Source organism: Mixophyes fleayi, chromosome 3 (genome assembly GCF_038048845.1).
Source record: "Mixophyes fleayi isolate aMixFle1 chromosome 3, aMixFle1.hap1, whole genome shotgun sequence".
Classification (NCBI taxonomy): domain Eukaryota; kingdom Metazoa; phylum Chordata; class Amphibia; order Anura; family Limnodynastidae; genus Mixophyes; species Mixophyes fleayi.
Genome location: NC_134404.1, coordinates 4,531,523 through 4,537,914, shown reverse-complemented (window position 1 = coordinate 4,537,914; position 6,392 = coordinate 4,531,523).

Sequence of the window (6,392 nt, the reverse complement as noted above, 5' to 3'; positions counted from 1 at the left end):
TGTTTGAACAGGTGTTTTTTTAAGTGAAAAGCTCGAACTGGAAGTAATTTCAATATGAAATTCCATAATGTCATCCACCAATTTTTCTTAGCAAAGAAGAATATTTAGCCCCATCTTTCAAATAATCAGAACATTTCATTTAATAACACTGTCCAGAAATACAGGATAAAAAGTGTCCATGATTTCAGTAGTCCAGGCTTGACTCTTTATGCAATTGTAATTATCTCAATGATAAAATTTCTCAGCATTTTGCATCAATGCTTCTATTATAAAATAAAGGTTTTGTGATGGGTGAACATACAGTATAAAAACTGCTATGAAATGCTATGTTTACATTCGAAGCAATCATGATGAAAGGAAAAACTGTTATATAACCTTGTGTAATCTTCCTGGCATGACTCAGTTTGGAGAAAGTTAGGTTGAAGATCCAAAGGATTGTTGACTTTCAATTTCTGGGGCTTTCTCTCTCTTCTACTACAGGAGAGAAGATTAATGAGCCCTAGCCTTCCACTGAACAATAAAACTCAAATTAACAATACTTACCTGCAATGCAGCAGCAGATACTAAGGTGTTCATGATTTTCATGGACTCACCTTAAATTCCAATGAAATTTAGAATGAGAAAGTACCTGTAGCTAATTAAAGCTTATTCATTTGAAATCATTATAGTAATCCGAAATTGTGAATACATTCATCTTCCAAACTGGCCGAAATAGCTCACCTGGGAGAGCGTTAGACTGAAGATCTAAAGGTCCCTGGTTCGATCCCAGGTTTCGGCATGTTTGAACAGGTGTTTTTTGAAGTGAAAAGCTCGAACTGGAAGTAATTTCAAGATAAAATTAAATAATGTCATCCACCAATTTTTCTTAGCAAAGAAGAATATTCAGCCCCATCTTTCAAATAATCAGAACATTTCATTTAATAACACTGTCCGTAAATACAGGATAAAAAGTGTCCATGATTTCAGTAGTCCGGGCTTGACTCTTTATGCAATTGTAATTATCTCAATGATAAAATTTCTCAGCATTTTGCATCAATGTTTCTATTATAAAATAAAGGTTTTGTGATGGGTGAACATACAGTATAAAAACTGCTATGAAATGCTATGTTTACATTTGAAGCAATCATGATGAAAGGAAAAACTGTTATATAACCTTGTGTAATCTTCCTGGCATGACTCAGTTTGGAGAAAGTTAGGTTGAAGATCGAAAGGATTGTTGACTTTCAATTTATGGGGCTTTCTCTCTCTTCTACTACAGGAGAGAAGATTAATGAGCCCTAGCCTTCCACTGAACAATAAAACTAAAATTAACAATACTTACCTGCAATGCAGCAGCAGATACTAAGGTGTTCATGATTTTCATGGACTCACCTTAAATTCCAATGAAATTTAGAATGAGAAAGTACCTGTAGCTAATTAAAGCTTATTCATTTGAAATCATTATAGTAATCCGAAATTGTGAATACATTCATCTTCCTAGCTGGCCGAAATAGGTCAGCTGGGAGAGCGTTAGACTGAAGATCTAAAGGTCCCTGGTTCGATCCTGGGTTTCGGCATGTTTGAACAGGTGTTTTTTGAAGTGAAAAGCTCGAACTGGAAGTAATTTCAAGATGAAATTCCATAATGTCATCCACCAATTTTTCTTAGCAAAAAAGAATATTCAGCCCCATCTTTCAAATAATCAGAACATTTCATTTAATAACACTGTCCAGAAATACAGGATAAAAAGTGTCCATGATTTCAGTAGTCCGGGCTTGACTCTTTATGCAATTGTAATTATCTCAATGATAAAATTTCTCAGCATTTTGCATCAATGCTTCTATTATAAAATAAAGGTTTTGTGATGGGTGAACATACAGTATAAAAACTGCTATGAAATGCTATGTTTACATTCGAAGCAATCATGATGAAAGGAAAAACTGTTATATAACCTTTTGTAATCTTCCTGGCATGACTCCGTTTGGAGAAAGTTAGGTTGAAGATCCAAAGGATTGTTGGCTTTCAATTTCTGGGGCTTTCTCTCTCTTCTACTACAGGAGAGAAGATTAATGAGCCCTAGCCTTCCACTGAACAATAAAACTAAAATTAACAATACTTACCTGCAATGCAGCAGCAGATACTAAGGTGTTCATGATTTTCATGGACTCACCTTAAATTCCAATGAAATTTAGAATGAGAAAGTACCTGTATCTAATTAAAGCTTATTCATTTGAAATCATTATAGTAATCCGAAATTGTGAATACATTCATCTTCCTAGCTGGCCGAAATAGGTCAGCTGGGAGAGCGTTAGACTGAAGATCTAAAGGTCCCTGGTTCGATCCTGGGTTTCGGCATGTTTGAACAGGTGTTTTTTGAAGTGAAAAGCTCGAACTGGAAGTAATTTCAAGATGAAATTCCATAATGTCATCCACCAATTTTTCTTAGCAAAGAAGAATATTCAGCCCCATCTTTCAAATAATCAGAACATTTCATTTAATAACACTGTCCAGAAATACAGGATAAAAAGTGTCCATGATTTCAGTAGTCCGGGCTTGACTCTTTATGCAATTGTAATTATCTCAATGATAAAATTTCTCAGCATTTTGCATCAATGCTTCTATTATAAAATAAAGGTTTTGTGATGGGTGAACATACAGTATAAAAACTGCTATGAAATGCTATGTTTACATTCGAAGCAATCATGATGAAAGGAAAAACTGTTATATAACCTTGTGTAATCTTCCTGGCATGACTCAGTTTGGAGAAAGTTAGGTTGAAGATCCAAAGGATTGTTGGCTTTCAATTTCTGGGGCTTTCTCTCTCTTCTACTACAGGAGAGAAGATTAATGAGCCCTAGCCTTCCACTGAACAATAAAACTAAAATTAACAATACTTACCTGCAATGCAGCAGCAGATACTAAGGTGTTCATGATTTTCATGGACTCACCTTAAATTCCAATGAAATTTAGAATGAGAAAGTACCTGTAGCTAATTAAAGCTTATTCATTTGAAATCATTATAGTAATCCGAAATTGTGAATACATTCATCTTCCAAACTGGCCGAAATAGCTCACCTGGGAGAGCGTTAGACTGAAGATCTAAAGGTCCCTGGTTCGATCCCGGGTTTCGGCATGTTTGAACAGGTGTTTTTTGAAGTGAAAAGCTCGAACTGGAAGTAATTTCAAGATAAAATTATATAATGTCATCCACCAATTTTTCTTAGCAAAGAAGAATATTCAGCCCCATCTTTCAAATAATCAGAACATTTCATTTAATAACACTGTCCAGAAATACAGGATAAAAAGTGTCCATGATTTCAGTAGTCCGGGCTTGACTCTTTATGCAATTGTAATTATCTCAATGATAAAATTTCTCAGCATTTTGCATCAATGCTTCTATTATAAAATAAAGGTTTTGTGAACATACAGTATAAAAACTGCTATGAAATGCTATGTTTACATTCGAAGCAATCATGATGAAAGGAAAAACTGTTATATAACCTTGTGTAATTTTCCTGGCATGACTCAGTTTGGAGAAAGTTAGGTTGAAGATCCAAAGGATTGTTGACTTTCAATTTCTGGGGCTTTCTCTCTCTTCTACTACAGGAGAGAAGATTAATGAGCCCTAGCCTTCCACTGAACAATAAAACTCAAATTAACAATACTTACCTGCAATGCAGCAGCAGATACTAAGGTGTTCATGATTTTCATGGACTCACCTTAAATTCCAATGAAATTTAGAATGAGAAAGTACCTGTAGCTAATTAAAGCTTATTCATTTGAAATCATTATAGTAATCCGAAATTGTGAATACATTCGTTTTCCAAGCTGGCCGAAATAGCTCAGCTGGGAGAGCGTTAGACTGAAGATCTAAAGGTCCCTGTTTCGATCCCGGGTTTCGGCATGTTTGAACAGGTGTTTTTTTAAGTGAAAAGCTCGAACTGGAAGTAATTTCAATATGAAATTCCATAATGTCATCCACCAATTTTTCTTAGCAAAGAAGAATATTTAGCCCCATCTTTCAAATAATCAGAACATTTCATTTAATAACACTGTCCAGAAATACAGGATAAAAAGTGTCCATGATTTCAGTAGTCCGGGCTTGACTCTTTATGCAATTGTAATTATCTCAATGATAAAATTTATCAGCATTTTGCATCAATGCTTCTATTATAAAATAAAGGTTTTGTGATGGGTGAACATACAGTATAAAAACTGCTATGAAATGCTATGTTTACATTCGAAGCAATCATGATGAAAGGAAAAACTGTTATATAACCTTGTGTAATCTTCCTGGCATGACTCAGTTTGGAGAAAGTTAGGTTGAAGATCCAAAGGATTGTTGACTTTCAATTTCTGGGGCTTTCTCTCTCTTCTACTACAGGAGAGAAGATTAATGAGCCCTAGCCTTCCACTGAACAATAAAACTAAAATTAACAATACTTACCTGCAATGCAGCAGCAGATACTAAGGTGTTCATGATTTTCATGGACTCACCTTAAATTCCAATGAAATTTAGAATGAGAAAGTACCTGTAGCTAATTAAAGCTTATTCATTTGAAATCATTATAGTAATCCGAAATTGTGAATACATTCATCTTCCAAACTGGCCGAAATAGCTCACCTGGGAGAGCGTTAGACTGAAGATCTAAAGGTCCCTGGTTTGATCCCGGGTTTCGGCATGTTTGAACAGGTGTTTTTTGAAGTGAAAAGCTCGAACTGGAAGTAATTTCAAGATGAAATTCCATAATGTCATCCACCAATTTTTCTTAGCAAAGAAGAATATTCAGCCCCATCTTTCAAATAATCAGAACATTTCATTTAATAACACTGTCCAGAAATACAGGATAAAAAGTGTCCATGATTTCAGTAGTCCGGGCTTGACTCTTTATGCAATTGTAATTATCTCAATGATAAAATTTCTCAGCATTTTGCATCAATGCTTCTATTATAAAATAAAGGTTTTGTGATGGGTGAACATACAGTATAAAAACTGCTATGAAATGCTATGTTTACATTTGAAGCAATCATGATGAAAGGAAAAACTGTTATATAACCTTGTGTAATCTTCCTGGCATGACTCAGTTTGGAGAAAGTTAGGTTGAAGATCGAAAGGATTGTTGACTTTCAATTTATGGGGCTTTCTCTCTCTTCTACTACAGGAGAGAAGATTAATGAGCCCTAGCCTTCCACTGAACAATAAAACTAAAATTAACAATACTTACCTGCAATGCAGCAGCAGATACTAAGGTGTTCATGATTTTCATGGACTCACCTTAAATTCCAATGAAATTTAGAATGAGAAAGTACCTGTAGCTAATTAAAGCTTATTCATTTGAAATCATTATAGTAATCCGAAATTGTGAATACATTCATCTTCCTAGCTGGCCGAAATAGCTCACCTGGGAGAGCGTTAGACTGAAGATCTAAAGGTCCCTGGTTCGATCCCGGGTTTCGGCATGTTTGAACAGGTGTTTTTTGAAGTGAAAAGCTCGAACTGGAAGTAATTTCAAGATAAAATTATATAATGTCATCCACCAATTTTTCTTAGCAAAGAAGAATATTCAGCCCCATCTTTCAAATAATCAGAACATTTCATTTAATAACACTGTCCAGAAATACAGGATAAAAAGTGTCCATGATTTCAGTAGTCCGGGCTTGACTCTTTATGCAATTGTAATTATCTCAATGATAAAATTTCTCAGCATTTTGCATCAATGCTTCTATTATAAAATAAAGGTTTTGTGATGGGTGAACATACAGTATAAAAACTGCTATGAAATGCTATGTTTACATTCGAAGCAATCATGATGAAAGGAAAAACTGTTATATAACCTTGTGTAATCTTCCTGGCATGACTCAGTTTGGAGAAAGTTAGGTTGAAGATCCAAAGGATTGTTGGCTTTCAATTTCTGGGGCTTTCTCTCTCTTCTACTACAGGAGAGAAGATTAATGAGCCCTAGCCTTCCACTGAACAATAAAACTAAAATTAACAATACTTACCTGCAATGCAGCAGCAGATACTAAGGTGTTCATGATTTTCATGGACTCACCTTAAATTCCAATGAAATTTAGAATGAGAAAGTACCTGTAGCTAATTAAAGCTTATTCATTTGAAATCATTATAGTAATCCGAAATTGTGAATACATTAATCTTCCAAGCTGGCCGAAATAGCTCAGCTGGGAGAGCGTTAGACTGAAGATCTAAAGGTCCCTGTTTCGATCCCGGGTTTCGGCATGTTTGAACAGGTGTTTTTTGAAGTGAAAAGCTCGAACTGGAAGTAATTTCAAGATGAAATTCCATAATGTCATCCACCAATTTTTGTTAGCAAAGAAGACTATTCAGCCCCATCTTTCAAATAATCAGAACATTTCATTTAATAACACTGTCCAGAAATACAGGATAAAAAGTG